Genomic DNA, 25,456 nt, shown 5'->3' with positions numbered 1-25,456 from the left:
ATGGGTGCAGTACGGGCCTGGGGTGAGTGGATATTCGCGAGCAAGCGATGCTTCCAACGACTGAGTTGGAGCATACGAAGGCCATTTGATGAGAGCATTATTATCTGGCACCTGGCCACAGATCTATGTTTTCACCATAAGGCCCTTTCTCCTGATGATCATCCACATGCCCGCCGGTGCAAAGAAATGTCCAACTACATGATGCATCTGTTTTTTGAAAATCCTGAGATGCTAATGCCAGGCAGCAGAAAGATTTTGTTGGTGAGGGCCTACGATGAGCTCGAGGACATCATCGGCAGTGGGGAGACACCTAAGGATGACAGAGAATTTACACAGAGGCTAATAGAGAAATGCAACGCGGGGGGTTCTAGGCCCGACTCTTTTATTCACCAAGCTTGGCTGCTTGTTCAAAGCTTGTTGGGCGATGTTGGCGACGAGACCAAGATGTGGGAGGTGATCCAAGGCGTGTGGGTGGAGATGCTCTGCTTTTCTGCCGGCCGGTCCAGAGGATACTTGCACGCTGAGGCTCTGGGAACAGGTGTGGAGTACATCTCGTATGTCTGGGTCCTGTTGACATTCTACGGGATGGAGACATTTCCGGATAAGCTTGAAAGGAGGGAGGGTCTGCCAGCTGCCAGCGAAGGAAGACAAGATGCTGCTGCTGCTACGGCATTTGGGTCTGAAAGTGAAGGCAGCGCGCATGTCGTCATTCAGGTTTGAGCTCGAGGATATTCTGCTTAGTCTTCCTTGATAGATTATTTACCTTGTCTGCTAAGAGGACCATGTCTGTTGTACTCTCGGTGCCATTATATGTTTGCACTCCTTCTGTCTTTTCTTTCTCACTGTTCGATGTAAGACATGTACGTCCCGTTTGTTGTGCCAACTGCCAACCCATGTAAGGCAAGTGAAATCTATGTCTTCGTTTCGTTAGCCTGTCATTCATGTATGATGTATCCAGGTTTTACTGTCTGCGCTCAGCTAATCATAGTTTTCTTTCTTCATGTTATCCAACGTTCTACTATGTTTTTATGTACCCAAACTCCTAACCATCGGGGTTTCTCGGAGCTCTTTATGAAATGAGAATCGTTTGCGCGACAGGCTAAAGCAAGGAAAGCTTCAGTGTCACTCTCTCGTGAGCTTGGGCTTGGGCTCTCGCGCGCAGCCTCGAGGGAGTTACAACTTCGAAGTCTAATGGCCGGATGCTAATTGCGATTAACAATAAACTGCCTACCTCTGAACAGTAGCTTGTGATTCTTGGTGTCCTGCTTTTATCGACTGCAAAATGGCAAAGTTGGGCGTCGATGCTTGTTGATCAGGAACCATCGGAGCATATGACAGCCTGTGCGTGATGCTAAGCAACAGATATTTTCCTTGCCGGATTCTTTAACGAATGATGTCCTCGTAAAGATGTTTGTTTCTTTAGTTGTGTGCGTGTGTGAGATTGTAACCGATAGGCAGGTTGTTAGATGGATTTGATCTCTATCTTTTGTATAGTCTTGGACTAGGGGTCAAGCCAACAACAACCTGCCGATGATGTACTTGTGCTCTATATAAACACGTACGCGTCTCTGCCTAAGGTGCATACGCTTCCACCAATTCTTTTATGGTAATCAGAGCCTACCTCGCTCACATCCATGGCGACGTCTTCAAGCTCCACCTCCTTCCACTCGTCACCATTTGCACACAGCGTCACCGAGAAGCTCACGAGAGGGAACGAGGCGCTATGGCGCGCAACCATGCTCTCGGCGATCAGGGGGGCGCAAATGTAGAACTACCTCGACATCGACCAGGTGGTGCCCCCTGTGAACGTTGAAGCCACCTCCGACGATGGCAAGACCAAGTCAAAGGCGCCCAACCCGGAGTTCTCCGCATGGTACGCGAAACATCAACAGGTGTTCTCCTACCTGTTGTCCTCCCTACCGCGCGAGATGGCCATCCAAGTGGCAACCTGCCACACCGCGGCCAAGCTCTGGAACACGGTGCAGGGGATATGCTGGCCTCACACACTCGCGCCCGCACCGTCAACGTCAGAATTGCGCTGGCGAACCTTCAGAAGGGCAACTCCAACATTACTGAATATGTTGGTAAGATTAGATCTTTATGTGATGAACTTATTGCTTCAGGAAAGAAAGTAGATGAGGAGGATGCTGTGTCTCACATCCTTGCCAGGCTCGACAAGGAGTTTGATCCCGTGGTCTCTGCCATGTGCTCCCGGGTCGAGCCGGTGATCGTCCCCGAGCTGTACCCGCAGCTCTTGAGCTTCGAGACACGCATGAACCTGCGCGGCGGGTCCTCCCAGTCCTCTGCAAACGCGGCATCCCGCAAACACTTCAACAAGCAGAACAACGGCAATGGCGGCGGCGGTGGTGACCGCGGACGAAACTTCCCCAAGCAAGGCAGTGGCGGCGGTGGTGACCGCGGCCGTGGCAACTTCATCAAGCAGCCAAATCGCGACAACATGAGGGGCAATAACGGCGGCAGCGACGGGAACTACAACAACAATCCCGCTGCCAAGATTACTTGCCAGATCTGCGGCAAGCTCGAGCATCCAACATGGAAGTGCTGGAAGCGCTACGACTCCTCCTATCAAGGGGGGGGGGGAGCGCTCGGTGAACGTGGCGGCTCTCCAGTACGGCCTGGACACGAACTGGGATATGGACAGCGGAGCCACTGACCATATCACCGGTGATATGTCTCCAACGTATCTATAATATTTGATTGCTCCATGCTATATTATCTACTGTTTTGGACTATATTGGGCTTTATTTTCCACTTTTATATTATTTTTGGGACTAACCTATTAACCGGAGGCCCAGCCCAGAATTGTTGTTTTTTTGCCTATTTCAGTGTTTCAGAGAAACCGAATATCAAACGGAGTCCAAACGAAATAAAATCTTCGGGAACGTGATTTTCTCACCGAACGTGATTCAGGAGACTTGGACTCTACTCCAGGGAGTCAAAGAGGAGGTCACGAGGGTGGGAGGCGCGCCCCCTGCCTCGTGGGCCCCTCGGTGCTCCACCGACGTACTTCTTCCTCATATATATACACACGTACCCCCAAACGATCAGAACAGGAGCCAAAAACCTAATTCCACCGCCGCAACTTTCTGTATCCACGAGATCTCATCTTGGGGCCTGTTCCGGAGCTCCGCCGGAAGAGGACCGTCATCACGGAGGGCTTCTACATCATCCTAGCCCCTCCGATGAAGTGTGAGTAGTTTACCTCAGACCTTCGGGTCCATAGTTAGTAGCTAGATGGCTTCTTCTCTCTCTTTGAATCTCAATAGAAAGTTCTCCTCCTCTCTTGTGGAGATCTATTCGATGTAATCTTCTTTTTGCGGTGTGTTTGTTGAGACCGATGAATTGTGGGTTTATGATCAAGTCTATTTATGAATAATATTTGAATCTTCTCTGAATTATTTTATGTATGATTGGTTATCTTTGCAAGTCTCTTCGAATTATCCGTTTGGTTTGGCCAACTAGATTGGTAGTTCTTGCCATGGGAGAAGTGCTTAGCTTTGGGTTCGATCTTGCGGTGTCCTTACCCAGTGACAGAAGGGGCAGCAAAGCACGTATTGTATCGTTGCCATCGAGGATAACAAGATGGGGTTTATTTCATATTGCATGAATTTATCTCTCTACATCATGTCATCTTGCTTAAGGCGTTACTCTGTTTTTAACTTAATACTCTAGATGCATGCTGGATAGCGGTTGATGAGTGGAGTAATAGTAGTAGATGCAGAATCGTTTCGGTCTACTTGTCACAGACGTGATGCCTATATACATGATCATTCCTAGATATTCTCATAACTATGCTCAATTCTGTCAATTGCTCAACAGTAATTTGTTCACCCACCGTAGAATACTTATGCTCTTGAGAGAAGCCACTAGTGAAACCTATGGCCCCCGGGTCTATTCTCATCATATCAATCTCCATCACTTTAATCTTGCTTTGCCTTTTACTTTGCTTTTACTTTTTACTTTGCATCTTTATACCAAAAATACCAAAAATATTATATCTATCAGATCTCACTCTCGTAAGTGACCGTGAAGGGATTGACAACCCCTAATCGTGTTGGTTGCGAGTAGCTATCGTTTTGTGCAGGTACGAGGGACTTGAGCGTGGCCTCCTACTGGATTGATACCTTGGTTCTCAAAAACTGAGGGAAATACTTACGCTACTCTGCTGCATCATCCCTTCCTCTTCGGGGAAAACCAACGCAAGCTCAAGACGTAGCAAGAAGGATTTCTGGCGCCGTTGCCGGGGAGTCTACGCAAAAAGTCAAGATACCAAGTACCCATCACAATCCCTATCTCTCGCATTATATTATTTTCCATTTGCCTCTCGTTTTCCTCTCCCCCACTTCACCCTTGCCGTTTTATTCGCCCTCTCTCTCTATCCTGCCTCTCTATTTGCCTCTTTTTGCCCGCTTGCTTTTTGTTTGCTCGTGTGTTAGATTGCTTGTTTGTCGCGATGGCTCAAGATACTACCAAACTGTGTGACTTCACCAATACCAATAATAATGATTTCCTTAGCACTCCAATTGCTCCTCTTACCGATGCTGAATCTTGTGAAATTAATACTGCTTTGTTGAATCTTGTTATGAAAGATCAATTCGCCGGCCTTCCTAGTGAAGATGCCGCTACTCATCTGAATAGCTTCGTTGATTTATGTGATATGCAAAAAAAAATATGTCAATAATGATGTCGTTAAATTGAAGCTATTTCCTTTTTCGCTTAGAGATCGTGCTAAAGCTTTGTTTTCGTCTTTGCCTAAAAATAGTATTGATTCATGTAACAAGTGCAAAGATGCTTTTATCCCTAAGTATTTTCCTCCCGCTAAGATCATCTCTCTTAGAAACGATATTATGAACTTTAAACAACTTGATCATGAACATGTTGCACAAGCTTGGGAGAGAATGAAATTAATGATACGTAATTGCCCTACTCATGGTTTGAATTTGTGGATGATCATACAAATTTTTTAGGCCGGATTGAATTTTGCTTCTAGAAATCTTTTAGATTCGGCCGCGGGAGGCACTTTTATGGAAATCACTTTAGGAGATGCTACTAAACTTCTAGATAATATTATGGTTAATTATTCTCAATGGCATACTGAAAGATCTTCTAATAAAAAAGTGCATGCGATAGAAGAAATCAATGTGTTGAGTGGAAAGATGGATGAACTTATGAAATTATTTGCTACTAAGAGTGTTTCTTATGGTCCTAATGATATGCCTTTGTCTACTTTGATTAAGAATAACAATGAATCTATGGATGTGAATTTTGTTGGTAGGAATAATTTTGGTAACAACGCTTATAGAGGGAATTTTAATCCTAGGCCATATCCTAGTAATCCTTCTAATAATTATGGGAATTCCAAAAACAACTCTTATGGAAATTATGTTGGGGAACGTAGCAGAATTTTAAAATTTTCTACGCATCACCAAGATCAATCTATGGAGTCATCTAGCAACGAGGGAGAGAGGAGTGCATCTACATACCCTTGTAGATCGCGCACGGAAGCGTTCAAGAGAACGGGGTTGATGGAGTCATAGTCGTCGTGATCCAAATCACCGATGACCTAGCGCCGAACGGACGGCACCTCCGCGTTCAACACACGTACGGTTGAGAAGACGTCTCCTCCAACTTGATCCAGCAAGGGGGAAGGAGAGGTTGATGAAGATCCAGCAGCACGATGGCGTGGTGGTGGAAGCAACGGTGATCTCGGCAGGGCTTCGCCAAGCTCAGGGAGAGGGAGGAGTGTCACGGGAGGGAGAGGGAGGCGTCAGGGGCTAGGGTGCGGCTGCCCTCCCTCCCCCCACTATATATAGGACCCCTAGGGGGGCGCCGGCCCTAGGACATTGAATCTCCAAGGGGGGGCGGCGGCCAAGGGGGGTCGAGTGCCCCCCAAGCCAAGTGGGGCGCCCCCACCCCTAGGGTTTCCAACCCTAGGCGCAGGGGAGGCCCATGGGGGGGGCGCACCAGACCACTAGGGGCTGGTTCCCCGCCCACTTCAGCCCATGGGGCCCTCCGGGATAGGTGGCCCCACCCGGTGGACCCCCGGGACCCTTCCGGTGGTCCCGGTACAATACCGATTACCCCCGAAACCTTCCCGATGGCCGAAACTTGACTTCCTATATATAAATCTTCACCTCCGGACCATTCCGAAACTCCTCGTGACGTCCGAGATCTCATCCGGGACTCCGAACAACTTTCGGGTTACCGTATGCTAATATCTCAACAACCCTAGCGTCACCGAACCTTAAGTGTGTAGACCCTACGGGTTCGGGAGACACGCAGACATGACCGAGACGACTCTCCGGTCAATAACCAACAGCGGGATCTGGATACCCATGTTGGCTCCCACATGCTCCTCGATGATCTCATCGGATGAACCATGATGTCGAGGATTCAATCAATCCTGTATACAATTCCCTTTGTCAATCGGTACGTTACTTGCCCGAGACTCGATCGTCGGTATCCCAATACCTCGTTCAATCTCGTTACCGGCAAGTCACTTTACTCGTACCGTAATGCATGATCCCGTGATCAACCACTTGGTCACATTGAGCTCATTATGATGATGCATTACCGAGTGGGCCCAGAGATACCTCTCCGTCATACGGAGTGACAAATCTCAGTCTCGATTCGTGCCAACCCAACAGACACTTTCGGAGATACATGTAGTGTACCTTTATAGTCACCCAGTTACGTTGTGACGTTTGGCACACCCAAAGCACTCCTACGGTATCCGGGAGTTGCACAATCTCATGGTCTAAGGAAATGATACTTGACATTCAGAAAAGCTATAGCAAACGAACTACATGATCTTTGAGCTATGCTTAGGATTGGGTCTTGTCCAATGACATCCAATGTCCATAGTCAGGAAACCATGACTATCTTTTGATCAACGAGCTAGTCAATTAGAGGCTCACTAGGGACGTGTTGTGGTCTATGTATTCACACATGTATTACGATTTCCGGATAACACAATTATAGAATGAACAATAGACAATTATCATGAACAATGAAATATAATAATAACCATTTTATTATTGCCTCTAGGGCATATTTCCAACAGTCTCCCACTTGCACTAGAGTCAATATTCTAGTTACATTGTGATGAATCGAAAACCCATGCAGTTCTGGTGTTGATCATGTTTTGCTCTAGGGAGAGGTTTAGTCAACGGATCTGCCACATTCAGGTCTATATGTACTTTCACAAATGGAGTTGAAGCGACGCTTGATATGTCTGGTCTTCCTGTGAAACCTGGGCTCCTTGGCAAGGGCAATAGCTCCAGTGTTGTCACAGAAGAGAGTCATCGGGACCGACGCATTGGGTATGACTCCTAGGTCGGCAATGAACTCCTTCACCCAGACTGCTTCTTGTGCTGCCTCCGAGGCTGCCATGTACTCCGCTTCACATGTAGATCCCGCCACAACGCTTTGCTTGCAACTGCACCAGCTTACTGCCCCACCATTCAAAATATACACGTATCCGGTTTGTGACTTAGAGTCATCCAGATCTGTGTCGAAGCTAGCGTCGACGTAACCCTTTACGACGAGCTCTTCGTCACCTCCATAAATGAGAAACATATCCTTAGTCCTTTTCAGGTATTTCAGGATATTCTTGACTGCTGTCCAGTGTTCCATGTCGGGATTACTTTGGTACCTTCCCACCAAACTTACGGCAAGGTTTACATCAGGTCTGGTACACAGCATAGCATACATGATAGACCCTATGGCTGAGGCATAGGGGACGACACTCATCTTTTCTCTATCTTCTGCTGTGGTCGGGCATTGAGCCGTGCTCAATCTCATACCTTGCAATACAGGCAAGAACCCCTTCTTTGACTGACCCATTTTGAACTTCTTCAATATCTTGTCAAGGTACGTACTCTGTGAAAGACCAATGAGGCGTCTCGATCTATCTCTATAGATCTTGATGCCTAATATATAAGCAGCTTCTCCAAGGTCCTTCATTGAAAAACACTTGTTCAAGTAGGCCTTTATGCTTTCCAAGAATTCTATATCATTTCCCATCAACAGTATGTCATCCACATACAATATGAGAAATGCTACAGAGCTCCCACTCACTTTCTTGTAAATGCAGGCTTCTCCATAAGTCTACGTAAACCCAAACGCTTTGATCATCTCATCAAAACGAATGTTCCAACTCCGAGATGCTTGCATCAGCCCATAAATCGAGCGTTGGAGCTTGCACACCTTGTCAGCATTCTTAGGATCGACAAAACCTTCCGGCTGCATCATATACAATTCTTCCTTGAGGAAACCATTAAGGAATGCCGTTTTGACGTCCATTTGCCATATCTCATAATCATAGAATGCGGCAATTGCTAACATGATTCAGACGGACTTCAGCTTCGCTACGGGTGAGAAAGTCTCATCGTAGTCAACCCCTTGAACTTGTCGATAACCCTTAGCGACAAGCCGAGCTTTATAGATGGTTACATTACCATCCGCGTCTGTCTTCTTCTTAAAGATCCATTTATTTTCTATGGCTCGCCGATCATCGGGCAAGTCAGTCAAAGTCCATACTTCGTTTTCATACATGGATCCTATCTCGGATTTCATGGCTTCCAGCTATTTGTCGGAATCTGGGCCCGCCATCGCTTCTTCATAGTTCGAAGGTTCACCGTTGTCTAACAACATGATTTCCAAGACAAGGTTGCTGTACCACTCTGGTGCTGAACGTGTCCTTGTGGACCTACGAAGTTCAGTAGCAACTTGATCTGAAGTTTCATGATCATCATCATTAACTTCCTCTCTAGTCGGTGCAGGCACCTCAGGAACATTTTCTTGAGCTGCGCCACTTATCGGTTCAAGAGGTAATACTTCATCGAGTTCTACTTTCCTCCCACTTATTTCTTTCGAGAGAAACTCTTTCTCTAGAAAGGATCCATTCTTGGCAACAACGATCTTGCCTTCGGATCCGAGGTAGAAGGTATACCCAATAGTTTCTTTAGGGTATCCTATGAAGACGCATTTTTCCGACTTGGGTTCGAGCTTTTCAGGTTGAAGTTTCTTGACATAAGCATCGCATCCCCAAACTTTTAGAAACGACATCTTAGGTTTCTTCCCAAACCATAATTCATACGGTGTCGTCTCAACGGATTTCGATGGAGCCCTATTTAAAGTGAATGCGGCAGTCTCTAAAGCATAGCCCCAAAATGACAGCGGTAAATCGGTAAGAGACACCATAGATCGCACCATATCCAATAGAGTGCGATTACGACGTTCGGACACACCATTACGCTGAGGTGTTCCAGGCGGCGTGAGTTGTGAAACTATTCCACATTTCCTTAAGTGTGTGCCAAATTCGTGACTCAAGTATTTTCCCCCACGATCTGATCGCAAGAACTTGATTTTCCTGTCACGTTGATTCTCAACCTCACTCTGAAATTCCTTGAACTTTTCAAAGGTCTCAGACTTGTGTTTCATTAAGTAGACATACCCATATCTACTCAAGTCATCAGTGAGGGTGAGAACATAACGATAGCCACCGCGAGCCTCAACACTCATTGGACCGCACACATCACTATGTATGATTTCCAATAAGTTGGTTGCTCGCTCCATTGTTCCTGAGAACGGAGTCTTGGTCATTTTACCCATGAGGCATGGTTCGCACGTGTCAAATGATTCGTAATCAAGAGACTCCAAAAGTCCATCTGCATGGAGCTTCTTCATGCGTTTGACACCTATGTGACCAAGGCGGCAGTGCCACAAGTATGTGGGACTATCATTATCAACCTTACATATTTTGGTATTCACACTATGAATATGTGTAACATTACGCTCGAGATTCATTAAGAATAAACCATTCACCAGTGGAGCATGACCATAAAACATATCTCTCATATAAATAGAACAACCATCATTCTCGGATTTAAATGAGTAGCCATCTCGAATTAAACGAGATCCTGATACAATGTTCATGCTCAAAGCTGGCACTAAATAACAATTATTGAGGTTTAAAACTAATCCCGTAGGTAAATGTAGAGGCAGCGTGCCGACGGCGATCACATCGACCTTGGAACCATTCCCGATGCGCATCATCACCTCGTCCTTCGCCAGTCTCCGCTTATTCCGCAGCTCCTGCTTTGAGTTACAAATGTGAGCAACGGCACCGGTATCAAATACCCAGGAGCTACTACAAGTACTGGTAAGGTACACATCAATTACATGTATATCACATATACCTTTAGTGTTGCCGGCCTTCTTGTCCGCTAAGTATTTGGGGCAGTTCCGCTTCCAGTGACCACTTCCCTTGCAATAATAACACTCAGTCTCAGGCTTGGGTCCATTCTTTGACTTCTTCCTGGCAGCTTGCTTACCGGGCGCGGAAACTCCCTTGCCGTCCTTCTTGAAGTTCTTTTTACCCTTGCCTTTCTTGAACTTAGTGGTTTTATTCACCATCAACACTTGATGTTCCTTTTTGATTTCCACCTCCGCTGATTTCAGCATTGAATATACCTCAGGAATGGTCTTTTCCATCCCCTGCATATTGAAGTTCATCACAAAGCTCTTGTAGCTCGGTGGAAGCGATTGAAGGATTCTGTCAATGACCACGTCATCCGGGAGATTAACTCCCAGCTGAGTCAAGCGGTTATGCAACCCATACATTTTGAGTATGTGCTCATTGACAGAACTATTTTCCTCCATCTTACAACTGAAGAACTTGTCGGAGACTTCATATCTCTCGACCCGGGCATGAGCTTGGAAAACCATTTTCAGCTCTTCGAACATCTCATATGCTCCGTGTCTCTCAAAACGCTTTTGGAGCCCCGATTCTAAGCTGTAAAGCATGCCGCACTGAACGAGGGAGTAATCATCAGCATGTGACTGCCATGCGTTCATAACGTCTTGGTTCTCTGGGATGGGTGTGTCACCTAGCGGTGCTTCTAGGACATATTCTTTCTTGGCAGCTATGAGGATGATCCTCAGGTTCCAGACCCAGTCTGTATAGTTGCTGCCATCATCTTTCAGCTTGGTTTTCTCTAGGAACGTGTTGAAGTTGAGGGCAACATTAGCGTGGGCCATTTGATCTACAAGACATAGTGTAAAGATTTTAGACTAAGTTCATGATAATTAAGTTCATCTAATCAAATTATTCAATGAACTCCCACTCAGATAGACATCCCTCTAGTCATCTAAGTGAAACATGATCCGACTCAACTAGGCCGTGTCCGATCATCACGTGAGACAGACTAGTCAACATCGGTGAACATCTTCATGTTGATCGTATCTTCTATATGACTCATGCTCGACCTTTCGGTCTTTCGTGTTCCGAGGCCATGTCTGTACATGCTAGGCTCGTCAAGTAAACCTAAGTGTATTGCGTGTGTAAATCTGGCTTACACTCGTTGTATTCGAACGTTAGAATCTATCACACCCGATCATCACGTGGTGCTTCGAAACAACGAACCTTCGCAACGGTGCACAGTTAGGGGGAACACTTTCTTGAAATTATTACGAGGGATCATATTATTTAAGCTACCGTCGTTCTAAGCAAATAAGATGCAAAATATGATAAACATCACATGCAATCAAATAGTGACATGATATGGCCAATATCATTTGCTCCTTTTGATCTCCATCTTCGGGGCTTCATGATCATCGTTGTCACCGGCATGACACCATGATCTCCATCATCATGATCTCCATCATCGTGTCTTCTTGAAGTTGTCTCGTCATCCATTACTTCTATTACTATGGCTAATACTTTAGCAATAAAGTAAAGCAATTACATTACGTTTATGTTGACACGCAGGTCATAAATAAATTAAGACAACTCCTATGGCTCCTGCCGATTGTCATACTCATCGACATGCAAGTCGTGATTCCTATTACAAGAACATGATCAATCTCATACATCACATATATCATTCATCACATCCTTTTGGCCATATCACATCACACGGCACATGCTACAAAAACAAGTTAGACATCTTCTAATTGTTGTTGCAAGTTTTTACGTGGCTGCTATAGGTTTCTAGCAAGAACGTTTCTTACCTACGCCAAAACCACAACGTGATATGCCAATTTCTATTTACCCTTCATAAGGACCCTTTTCATCGAATCCGATCCGAGTAAAGTGGGAGAGACAGACACCCGCTAGCCACCTTATGCAACTAGTGCATGTCAATAGGTGGAACCAGTCTCATAAGGTCGGTCCGGGCCGCTTCATCCCACGATGCCGCCGAATCAAGATAAGACTAGTAACGGCAAGCAAATTGACAATATCCACGCCCACAACTGCTTTGTGTTCTACTCGTGCATAGAAAATTACGCATAGACCTAGCTCTGATACCATTGTTGGGGAACGTAGCAGAATTTTAAAATTTTCTATGCATCGCCAAGATCAATCTATGGAGTCATCTAGCAACGAGGGAGAGAGGAGTGCATCTACATACCCCTGTAGATCGCGCGCGGAAGCGTTCAAGAGAACGGGGTTGGTGGAGTCGTACTCGTCGTGATCCAAATCACCGATGACCTAGCGCCGAACGGACGGCACCTCCGCGTTTAACACACGTACAGTTGGGAAGACGTCTCCTCCAACTTGATCCAGCAAGGGGAAAGGAGAGGTTGATGAAGATCCAGCAGCACGACGGTGTGGTGGTGGAAGCAACGGTGATCTCGGCAGGGCTTCGCCAAGCTCAGGGAGAGGGAGGAGTGTCACGGGAGGGAGAGGGAGGCGCCAGGGGCTAGGGTGCGGCTGCCCTCCCTCCCCCCACTATATATAGGACCCCTAGGGGGGGCGCCGGCCCTAGGAGATTGAATCTCCAAGGGGGGCGGCGGCCAAGGGGGGTGGAGTGCCCCCCAAGCCAAGTGGGGCGCCCCCACCCCTAGGGTTTCCAACCCTAGGCGCAGGGGAGGCCCATGGGGGGGCGCACCAGCCAACTAGGGGCTGGTTCCCCTCCCACTTCAGCCCATGGGGCCCTCCGGGATAGGTGGCCCCACCCGATGGACCCTCGGGACCCTTCCGGTGGTTCCGGTACAATACCGATTACCCCCGAAACCTTCCCGATGGCCGAAACTTGACTTCCCATATATAAATCTTCACCTCCGGACCATTCTGAAACTCCTCGTGATGTCCGGGATCTCATCCGAGATGCCGAACAACTTTCGGGTTACCGTATGCTAATATCTCAACAACCCTAGTGTCACCGAACCTTAAGTGTGTAGACCCTACGGGTTCGGGAGACACGCAGACATGACCGAGACGACTCTCCGGTCAATAACCAACAGCGGGATCTGGATACCCATGTTGGATCCCACATGCTCCTCGATGATCTCATCGGATGAACCATGATGTTGAGGATTCAATCAATCCCGTATACAATTCCCTTTGTCAATCGGTACGTTACTTACCCGAGACTCGATCGTCGGTATCCCAATACCTCGTTCAATCTCGTTACCGGCAAGTCACTTTACTCGTACCGTAATGCATGATCCCGTGATCAACCACTTGGTCGCATTGAGCTCATTATGATGATGCATTACCGAGTGGGCCCAGAGATACCTCTCCGTCATACGGAGTGACAAATCTCAGTCTTGATTCGTGCCAACCCAACAGACACTTTCGGAGATACATGTAGTGTACCTTTATAGTCACCCAGTTACGTTGTGACATTTGGCACACCCAAAGCACTCCTACGGTATCCGGGAGTTGCACAATCTCATGGTCTAAGAAAATGATACTTGACATTCGGAAAAGCTATAGCAAATGAACTACACGATCTTCGAGCTATGCTTAGGATTGGGTCTTGTCCATCATATCATTCTCCTAATGATGTGATCCCGTTATCAATGACATCCAATGTTCATAGTCAGGAAACCATGACTATCTTTTGATCAACGAGCTAGTCAACTAGAGGCTCACTAGGGACGTGTTGTGGTCTATGTATTCACACATGTATTACGATTTCCGGATAACACAATTATAGCATGAACAATAGACAATTATCATGAACAAAGAAATATAATAATAACCATTTTATTATTGCCTCTAGGGCATATTTCCAACAAATTATAATAAGATGCCCTCTAAATTCGAGAATAGTGTTAAAGAATTTATGAATTCACAAAAGAATTTTAATGCTTTGCTTGAGGAGAAATTGCTTAAAGTTGATGATTTGGCTAGAAACGTTGATAGAATTTCTCTTGAGGTTGATTCTTTAAAGCTTAGACCTATTCCTCCTAAGCATGATATCAATGAGTCTCTCAAAGCCATGAGAATTTCCATTGATGAGTGCAAGGAAAGAACCGCTAGGATGCGTGCTTCCAAAGATGCCTTTATTAAAGCGTGTTCCTCCAATTCCTATCAAAATCAAGATGAAGATCTAAAAGTTATTGATGTATCCCCTATTAAATCTTTGTTTTGCAATATGAATCTTGATGAAACTGAATATGATCTTCCTTTACCTAGAAGGTGTTCTAAAAATTCGGAGTATTTAGATCTTAATGATGAAATTGATGAAAGTGGGATTGAAAGAAATAAAAATCTAGATGTTGCTAAACCCACTATATTGGATTTCAAGGAATTTAATTATGGAAGTTGCTCTTTAATTGATTGTATTTCCTTGTTGCAATCCGTGCTAAATTCTCCACATGCTTATAGTCAAAATAAAGCCTTCACCGAACATATTGTTGATGCCTTGATGCAATCTTATGAAGAAAAACTTGAGTTGAAAGTTTCTATCCCTAGAAAACTCTATGATGAGTTGGAACCAACTATTAAAATTAAAATTAAAGGTTATGAGTTTTATGCTTTGTGTGATTTGGGTGCTAGTGTCTCTACTATTCCCAAGACTTTGTGTGATTTACTAGATTTCCGTAATTTTGATGATTGCTCTCTAAACTTGCATCTTGCGGATTCCACTATTAAGAAACCTATGGGAAGGATTAATGATGTTCTTATTATTGCAAATAGGAATTATGTGCCCGTAGATTTCATTGTTCTTGATATAGATTGCAATCCTTCTTGACCTATTATTCTTGGAGGGAGTATCATCCAACGTTCTACTATGTTTTTATGTACCCAAAGTCCTAACCATCGGGGTTTCTCGGAGCTCTTTATGAAATGAGAATCGTTTGCGCGACAGGCTAAAGCAAGGAATGCTTCAGTGTCACTCTCTCGTAAGCCTGGGCTTGGGCTCTCGCGTGCATCCTCGAGGGAGTTACAACTTCCAAGTCTAATGGCCGGATGCTAATTGCGATTAACAATAAACTGCCTACCACTGAACAATATCTTGTGATTCTTGGCGTCCTGGTTTTATCGACTGCAAAATGGCAAAGGTGGCCGTGGATTGTTGATCAGGAACCATCGGAGCATATGACAGCCTGTGCGTGCAATGATGCTAAGCAACAGATATTTTCCTTGCCGGATTCTTTAACGAATGATGTCCTCGTAAAGATGTTTGTTTCTTTATTATAATGCGCTATCTCGTATTCATGAAGCTATTTGACCGCGTGAATCTAATTAAGAGAAGCCGCTCGGCGTGCCCCACATCGCCACCGGCGACCTATGTTAAATGATAGGCTAGTAGTTGTAACGTGACATGTGTGTCACGGTGTAGTTGTGTGCCTGTTTGAGATTGTAACCAATAGGCAGGTTGTTAGATGGATTTGATCTCTATCTTTTGTATAGTCTTGGACTAGGGGTCAAGCCAACGACAACCTGCCGATGATGTACTTGTGCTCTATATGAACACATAAGCGTGCCTGCCTAAGGTGCATACGCTTCCACCAATTCTTTCATGGTAATCAGAGCCTGCCTCGCTCACATCCATGGCGACGTCTTCAAGCTCCACCTCCTTCCCCTCATCATCATTTGCACAGAGCATCACCGAGAAGCTCACGAGAGGGAACGAGGCGGAATGGCGCGCAACCATGCTCTCGGCGATCAGGGGGGGCGCAAATGTAGAACTACCTCGACATCGATCAGGTGGTGCCCCCTGTGAACGTTGAAGCCACCTCCGACGATGGCAAGACCAAGTCGAAGGCGCCCAACCCGGAGTTCTCCGCGTGGTACGTGAAGGATCAACAGGTGTTCTCCTACCCGATGTCCTCCCTACCGCGCGAGATGGCCATCCAAGTGGCAACCTGCCACACCGCGGCCGAGCTCTATGTCACATCCCTGTTTTTAGTCATGCATTAGGATTGTATGAACATGTGCATCATGTTTAAATTTCTTTTAAACTTGAAATGGGGCCTAATCAACCCCAACACCCCCCTAAAAATGCTAATTTCCAACAATTGGAATTTCAATGAACCCAAAATGCCCTTCATAAAAGCCCACCATTTTTGGTCTTGACTAAAACCTCTGCAAAAAATGGTCTTGCAATTTATGGAGCCATTCTGGATTTTTGAACAAGCCATAAGTATTTGAATTTGGGCATTTTAAATGCTATAAATATTTTAAAGTGCTCAAATAATCTTGGAAGCATTTTTAGGCAGTTGAGAATATTCCCAAATGTGCCTCTTAATATTTCCAGAGTTTTTGGAAATGAAATAGTATTTATTCTATTTCAATACACATAGCAGGAAATAAATAAAAGCAAAACAAAAGAGAGAGAGAGAGTTAGAGATTACCTGGAAGCCCCCCAGCCGGCCCACCTAGCTGGCCCGGCCCAGCAGCCGCTCCACGCAGCTGCTTCGCCTAGCCAGCGAGGCGAGCAGGTGCTCGACGGCGAGCATAGGAGATCGCCACGCCGTCGTCAATGCGCCGCTCCACCGTGTCCTGAAGCTCCGCCACTCCCTCCTCGATCGTCCCACCGAGCCACGCCCTGCCGGAGGCCCCCGGGCGTCTTCACTGAGCTCGTCTTCAACCTCCGTCCGCCGAGATCGCCGGCGACCGTACGCCTCCCCTGATGTCTCCCCGAGCTCGCTGAGGCCACCGCTACACTCCCCGTGAGCTCCTTCTCCGTTCCCCTCTCTTTCCTTGCCGTTCTCTCCCTCTAACCGCGGGCTCCGTTGAGCCCGAGAGCTCGGCTCCGCAGGCCATGTCGCCGCCTTGGCCACATGCGCGTAAGCTCGATTCCGAGCGTGTCACCACACTCACCACGTTTCCAGGAGCCTAACGCACCACTCCCCGCGCCTCGCCGTGCCCCGTAGCTTTGGGTTTATCCTCGCCCGAACTTCGGCGACTGCCAAGGTCGTCGCCGGCGTCGCTTCCGACCTCCCCGAGGTCCACCTCCACCACCAAACGCCGCGGCTTGCCCCCAGCTACGCGTAGGACCAAACCGCAGTCGATTTGGACTACTTGGGCAAAACCCGAGTTAACCATGTTTTGACCGTGGACTGATGTGTGGGCCCAGGTTGACTTCCCCCCTGAGCCTATGACAGGTGGGGCCGGCCTGTTAATTAGTTTAGGATTAGTGTTAACTAATTTTAGTTAGTTTAGGTCACTGACATGTGGGCCCAGGCCCCACTGACAGTTAATTAGTACTAACTTAATCCTGTTAGTTAGATGAGACACTGATAGACAGGGCCCACCAGTCAGGTTTGACTGGCCCTGGCGCCTTTGACTCGCTGATGTCACAGTGACGCAGTGCTGACGCAATTATTCATTTTTTGGATTTATTTTTATATAGGAAATTCCAGAAAATAGCCAAAACTTCTAAAAATCATAGAAATTAATCTGTAACTCCAAATGAAAAGATTTATATATGAATTTTGATCAGAAAAATTCAATCTATCCATTGGTAATGGTTTCATGCATGACAAAACATGATAACCTTGCTTTTTAAGCAAAATAAGATAATGCACTAATATGGCTATGTTAAGTGAACTAACATTTGAATCTTTGATTCAAATGAGTTCATTCCTTTCTGTTTTAGCTTGCATTAGGCCAAGACACATTCATATTGCCATGTCATAGCATGCATCATATTGTTGCATATCGTCATGTATTGATTATGTCCGGTGTGTCTTTCGTGGTAGGTTCTGCCTCCGAGGATAACCCTGAATATCCGTCTGAAGGGCAGTACCCTACTACCACTACATCAGGCAAGCAACCCATTGATCATCCCGATACAAACCCATGTTCTCGCTTCTGCTCTTGTTTACTGCATTAAGACAACGTGATTCAAACTGTTGTGTGCTACGGTAGTTGAACCCTTATCCTTTGCATGACCTGTCATTGCCACAGTAACTAGATGAAGCCCACTAGCATGTGTAGGAGTTGATTGAGCCATGTATGTGTTTCCTACCTTGTTATTCCTGCTATGCTTAGAGTTGTGTCAGGTCTGGTTCATCTGGGTGATGGGCTAGAGTGAAATGATTATGTCGGTAATGTGAGGGATGTGTTGAGCATGTTTTGGTAAAGGTATCGATGAGAGGCCATGTAGGAGTACATGGTGGGTTGTTTCATTGAGGCCGTCCATAAGAATTGAGATCTGTATGCGTGATTTAAGATTCAGCTACTACCACACATTGGGCCCTGAAATATGACCCCGCTCGACTTACTGACCCCTCTCGTCCTCTGTCTAGAAGTTGCAACTAGTTTCTGGTGTTTGTAGGTTATGTGTTGGCGGCCGTGCGTAGCGCTGACCCTAGGGGTGGGCTATGATGCGGTAGATACACCGTGGCACGGTGTACCGAGTCGCCCGTTTGGTGTCTCGGGAACCCTGCACACATCGTTTGGGGCTGTTGAGGACACCCCGGCCGGATTTCCTTGCGGATGGAACCTGAATAGGCGATAAACCTGGACTAGAGACTTGTGCGGTTAGTCAGGTCGTGGTCTACACCCACGTCGGTTTTTGCTTGAAGTCTGCCGAGCACATGTCATGTGCAGACGCTAAGTGGTGGAAACATGTGTGATGAAGTACACCCCTGCAGGGTATAAAACTATTCGAATAGCCGCGTCTGTGGTAAAGGACTACTTGGTTGCCTATACAGTTCATAGACAAGTTAATGGATACTACTAAAAGACTCAAGATAAGTGTGAGTACCGAGGATGGCCCTCTCGTAGGATGACGAGGGAGGATCCCTGGTGGAGTATTGTGTTGGTGAGTAGTGGACTCGTGTGCGAAAACTATTTTACTAGTGGAGTCTCGTAGGATAGCTTAGCCAAGAGTCAAAGCTGGCTTGCTGCAATAACTCCACCACCTTCTTGAGAATGAGCATATATAGTAGGTTCTGATGTAAGACTTGCTTAGTACCTTTGTACTCATGTTTGTTTAATTACTGTTTTTCAGATGACAACACCGCCCCCTCTGATGGGTTTTATGTAGATCTCGACGTCGATGAGTGACTTGCCACCCAGGTGGTGATCCTGGCCATGGAGGGCCCTATGTAGATAGACAGGCTTCGAGAAGCCTTCTTTCTTTCTAGTGTCTGTACTCAGACTATTTGCTTCCGCATGTGCTTGTATGCTTGTATGATTTGAGTGCCGGGTCATGTGACCCCTACCGGTGTGAACATGTTATGTATGGCTCTCTGGAGCTTTTAAATAAAGTACTTGAGTTGTAGAGTTTTGTTTTGATGCCATGTTGTATTTGCACATATCGAGCATATTGTGTGTATGATTGAAATGCTTGGTATGTGTGGGATCCGACAATCTAGTTGTTTATCCTTGGCAGCCTTTCTTATGGGGAAATGTAGTCTAGTGTTCCTCGAGCCATAGTAGTCCGCTACAGCCCGGTTCACCGGAGTCCTGCTAGCCCAGCACTACTGCTCAGGACACTTGACTGGCCGGCATGTGTTTCACTTCGTTCCTATGTCTGTCCCTTCGGGGAAATGTCACGCGGTGACATCCGGAGTCCTGCCTAGCCTGCTACAGCCCGGGTTCCCCGGAGTCCTGTTAGCCCAGTGCTACAGCCCGGATTCACTCACTGATGACCGACATGCTCGATGTGACTCATGTATGCCTGTCTCCATAGGTCTGTGCCGCTTTGGGTTCACGACTAGCCATGTCGGCCCGGATTCTCCGTCATATGGATGCTAGCGACATTATCATATACGTGAGCCAAAAGGCGTAAACGGTCCTGGGCCATGGTAAGGCGACACCCATGGGGATACCGTGCGTGAGGCCGCAATGTGATATGAGGTGTTACCGGCTAGATCGATGTGACTTGGAATCGGGGTCCTGAAACTCTGGAACACGGTGCAGGGGATGCTGGCCTCGCACACCCGCGCCCGCACCGTCAACGTCAGAATTGCGCTAGCGAACCTTCAGAAGGGCAACTCCAACATTACTGAATATGTTGGTGAGATTAGATCTTTATGTGATGAACTTATTGCTTCAGGAAAGAAAGTAGATGAGGAGGATGTTGTGTCTCACATCCTTGCCGGGCTCGACAATGAGTTTGATCCCGTGGTCTCTGCCATGTGCTCCCGGGTCGAGCCGGTGATCGTCCCCGAGCTGTACCCGCGGCTCTTGAGCTTCGAGACACGCATGAACCTGTGCGGCGGGTCCTCCCAGTCCTCTGCAAACGCGGCATCTCGTGAACGCTTCAACAAGCAGAACAACGGCAACGGCGGCGGCGGTGGTGACCGCGGACGAAACTTCCCCAAGCAAGGCAGTGGCGGCGGTGGTGACCGCGGCCGTGGCAACTTCATCAAGCAGCCGAATCGCGACAACATGGGGGGCAACAACGGCGGCAGCGACAGGAACTACAACAACAATCCCGCTGCCAAGATTGCTTGCCAGATCTGTGGCAAGCTCGGGCATCCAGCATGGAAGTGCTGGAAGCGCTATGAATCCTCCTATAAAGGGGGGGGAGAGCGCTCGGTGAACGTGGCGGCTCCCAGTACGGCCTGGACACGAATTGGTATATGGACAGCGGAGCCACTGACCATATCACCGGTGATACATCTCCATGATGTCTACTACACAACCTTCTTCTTGTAGACGTTGTTGGGCCTCCAAGTGCAGAGGTTTGTAGGACAGTAGCAAATTTCCCTCAAGTGGATGACCTAAGGTTTATCAATCCGTAGGAGGCGTAGGATGAAGATGGTCTCTCTCAAGCAACCCTGCAACCAAATAACAAAGAGTCTCTTGTGTCCCCAACACACCCAATACAATGGTAAATTGTATAGGTGCACTAGTTCGGCGAAGAGATGGTGATACAAGTGCAAAATAGATAGTAGATATAGGTTTTTGTAAACTGAAAATATAAAAACAGCAAGGTAGCGAGTGGTAAAAGTGAGCGTAAACGGTATTGCAATGATAGGAAACAAGGCCTAGGGTTCATACTTTCACTAGTGCAAGTTCTATCAACAATAATAACATAGATAGATCATATAACGAGCCCTCAACATGCAACAAAGAGTCACTCCGAAGCCACTAATAGAGGAAAACAAACGTAGACATTATGGTAGGGTAAGAAACCACCTCAAAGTTATTCTTTCAAATCAATCCGTTGGGCTATTCCTATAAGTGTCACAAACAACCCTGGAGTTTTTACTAGAATAACACCTTAAGATAAAAATCAACCAAAACCCTAATGTCACCTAGATACTCCATTGTCACCTCAAGTATCCGTGGGCATGATTATACGATATGCATCACACAATCTCAGATTTATCCAACCAACATAAAAGTACTTCAAATAGTGCCCCAAAGTTTCTACCGGAGAATCAAGAACGTGTGCCAACCCCTATGCATAGGTTCATGGGCGGAACCCGCAAGTTGGTCACCAAAACATACATCAAGTGGCACGTGATATCCCATTGTCACCACAGATAAGCACGGCAAGACATACATCAAGTGTTCATAAAAGACTCAATCCGATAAGATAACTTCAAAGGGGAAACTCAATTCATCACAAGAGAGTAGACGGGGAGAAGAAACATAAGATCCAACTACAATAGCAAAGCTCGGGATACATCAAGATCGTGCCATAGATGGAACACAAGAGAGAACACGAGAGAGAGAGATCAAACACATAGCTACTGGTACATATCCTCAGCCCCGAGGGTGAACTACTCCCTCCTCGTCATGGATAGCGCCGGGATGATGAAGATGGCCACCGGAGATGGATCCCCCCTCCGGCAGGGTACCGGAAAGGGGCCCCGATTGGTTTTTCGTGGTTCTGGAGGCTTGCGGCGGCGGAACTCCCCATCTATCTTCTGTTCTGGAAGTTTTAGGGTGCGTAGGTATATATGGGTGAAAGGAGTACGTCGGTGGAGCTACGGGGGCCCCACGAGGCAGGGGGGCGCGCCTAGGGGGGAGGGCGCGCCCCCACCCTCGTGAGCACCTCCCGTATCTTCTGACATGGGGTCCAAGTCCATAAGGTGGGTTTCCTTCCAAAAATAACTTCTCCAGTTGATTTCGTTCCGTTTTGACTCCGTCTGATATTCCTTTTCCTCGAAATACTGAAATAGGAATAAAACAGCAAATCTGGGCTGGGCCTCCGATTAATAGGTTAGTCCCAAAAATAATATAAAAGTGGAAAATAAAGCCCAATATTGCCTAAAATAGTAGATAAAGTAGCATGGAGCAATCAAAAATTATAGATACGTTGGAGACGTATCACTCCAACGTATCTATAATTTTTGATTGCTCCATGCTACATTATCTACTGTTTTGGACTATATCGGGCTTTATTTTCCACTTTTATATTATTTTTGGGACTAACCTATTAACCGGAGGCCCAGCCCAGAATTGCTGTTTTTTGCCTATTTCAGTGTTTCGGAGAAACAGAATATCAAACGAGTCCAAACGGAATAAAATCTTCGGGAACGTGATTTTCTCACCGAACGTGATCTAGGAGACTTGGACCCTACTCTAGGTAGTCAAAGAGGAGGTCACGAGGGTGGGGGGCGCGCCCCCCTGCCTCGTGGGCCCCTCGGTGCTCCACCGACGTACTTCTTCCTCCTATATATACACACGTACCCCCAAACGATCAGAACAAGAGCCAAAAACCTAATTCCACCGCCGCAACTTTCTGTATCCACGAGATCCCATCTTGGGGCCTGTTCCGGAGCTCCGCCGGAAGAGGGTCGTCATCACGGAGGGTTACTACATCATCCTAGCCCCTCCGATGAAGTGTGAGTAGTTTACCTCAGACCTTCGGGTCCATAGTTAGTAGCTAGATGGCTTCTTCTCTCTCTTTGAATCTCAATACAAAGTTCTCCCCCTCTCTTGTGGAGATCTATTCGATGTAATCTTCTTTTTGCGGTGTTTTTGTTGAGACCGATGAATTGTGGGTTTATGATCAAGTCTATCTATGAATAATATTTGAATCTTCTCTAAATTCTTTTATGTATGATTGGTTATCTTTGCAAGTCTCTTCGAATTATCCGTTTGGTTTGGCCAACTAGATTGGTAGTTCTTGCCATGGGAGAAGTGCTTAACTTTGGGTTCGATCTTCCGGTGTCCTTACCAAGTGACAGAAGGGGCAGCAAGGCACGTATTGTATCGTTACCATCGAGGATAACAAGATGGTGTTTATTTCATATTGCATGAATTTATCTCTCTACATCATGTCATCTTGCTTAAGGCGTTACTCTGTTTTTAACTTAATACTCTAGATGCATGCTGGATAGCGGTCGATGAGTGGAGTAATATTAGTAGATGCAGAATCGTTTCGGTCTACTTGTCACGGACGTGATGCCTATATACATGACCATGCCTAGATATTCTCATAACTATGCTCAATTCTGTCAATTGCTCAACAGTAATTTGTTCACCCACCGTAGAATACTTATGCTCTTGAGAGAAGCCACTAGTGAAACCTATGGCCCCCGGGTCTATTCTCATCATATCAATCTCCATCACTTTAATCTTGCTTTGCTTTTTACTTTGCTTTTACTTTTTACTTTGCATCTTTATACCAAAAATACCAAAAATATTATATCTATCAGATCTCACTCTCGTAAGTGACCGTGAAGGGATTGACAACACTTAATCGCATTGGTTGCGAGTAGCTATCATTTTGTGCAGGTACGGGGGACTTGAGCGTGTCCTCCTACTGGATTGATACCTTGGTTCTCAAAAACTGAGGGAAATACTTATGCTACTCTACTGCATCATCCGTTGCGGAGGAGTCTACGCAAAAAGTCAACATACCAAGTACCCATCACAATCCGTATCTCTCGCATTACATTATTTGCCATTTGCCTCTCGTTTTCCTCTCCCCCACTTCACCCTTGCCATTTTATTCGCCCTCTCTCTCTATCCTCCCTCTCTATATGCCTCTTTTTGCCCGCTTGCTTTTTGTTTGCTCGTGTGTTAGATTGCTTGTTTGTCGCGATGGCTCAAGATACTACCAAATTATGTGACTTCACCAATACCAATAATAATGATTTCCTTAGCACTCCGATTGCTCCTCTTACCGATGCTGAATCTTGTGAAATTAATACTTCTTTGTTGAATCTTGTTATGAAAGATCAATTCGCCGGCCTTCCTAGTGAAGATGCCGCTACTCATCTGAATAGCTTCGTTGATTTATGTGATATGCAAAAAAAGATGCCAATAATGATGTCATTAAATTGAAGCTATTTCCTTTTTCTCTTAGAGATCGTGCTAAAGCTTGGTTTTCGTCTTTGCCTAAAAATAGTATTGATTCATGGTACAAGTGCAAAGATGCTTTTATCTCTAAGTATTTGCCTCCCGCTAAGATCATCTCTCTTAGAAACAATATTATGAACTTTAAACAACTTGATCATGAACATGTTGCACAAGCTTGGGAGAGAATGAAATTAATGATACGTAATTGCCCTACTCATCGTTTGAATTTGTGGATGATCATACAAAATTTTATGCCGGATTGAATTTTGCTTCTAGAAATCTTTTAGATTCGGCCGCGGGAGGCACTTTTATGGAAATCACTTTAGGAGATGCTACTAAAATCCTAGATAATATTATGGTTAATTATTCTCAATGGCATACTAAAAGATCTTCTAATAAAAAAGTTCATGCAATAGAAGAAATCAATGTGTTGAGTGGAAAGATGGATGAACTTATGAAATTATTTGCTACTAAGAGTGTTTCTTCTGATCCTAATGATATGCCTTTGTCTACTTTGATTAAGAATAACAATGAATCTATGGATGTGAAATTTGTTGGTAGGAATAATTTTGGTAACAACGCTTATAGAGGGAATTTTAATCCTAGGCCATATCCTAGTAATCCTTCTAATAATTATGGGAATTCCTACAACAACTCTTATGGAAATTATAATAAGATGCCCTCTGAATTTGAGAATAGTGTTAAAGAATTTATGAATTCACAAAAGAATTTTAATGCTTTGCTTGAGGAGAAATTGCTTAAAGTTGATGATTTGGCTAGAAACATTGATAGAATTTCTCTTGAGGTTTATTCTTTAAAGCTTAGATCTATTCCTCCTAAGCATGATATCAATGAGTCTCTCAAAGCCATGAGAATTTCCATTGATGAGTGCAAGTAAAGAACCGCTAGGATGCGTGCTTCCAAAGATGCCTTTATTAAAGCGTGTTCCTCCAATTCCTATGAAAATCAAGATGA

The 25,456-nt window shown here is 45.8% G+C and overlaps 1 pseudogene; it reads left to right on the top strand.

The window, feature by feature from the left end:
• Positions 1-20,278: 20,278 nt before the first annotated feature.
• LOC125541928 lies at positions 20,279-20,417 on the top strand (annotated as a pseudogene).
• Positions 20,418-25,456: the final 5,039 nt, after the last annotated feature.

Source organism: Triticum urartu, chromosome 2 (genome assembly GCF_003073215.2).
Source record: "Triticum urartu cultivar G1812 chromosome 2, Tu2.1, whole genome shotgun sequence".
In the NCBI taxonomy this organism is placed as follows: domain Eukaryota; kingdom Viridiplantae; phylum Streptophyta; class Magnoliopsida; order Poales; family Poaceae; genus Triticum; species Triticum urartu.
The sequence above is the reverse complement of the archived record's forward strand: the minus strand, read 5'-3'. Positions and strand labels throughout refer to the sequence as shown.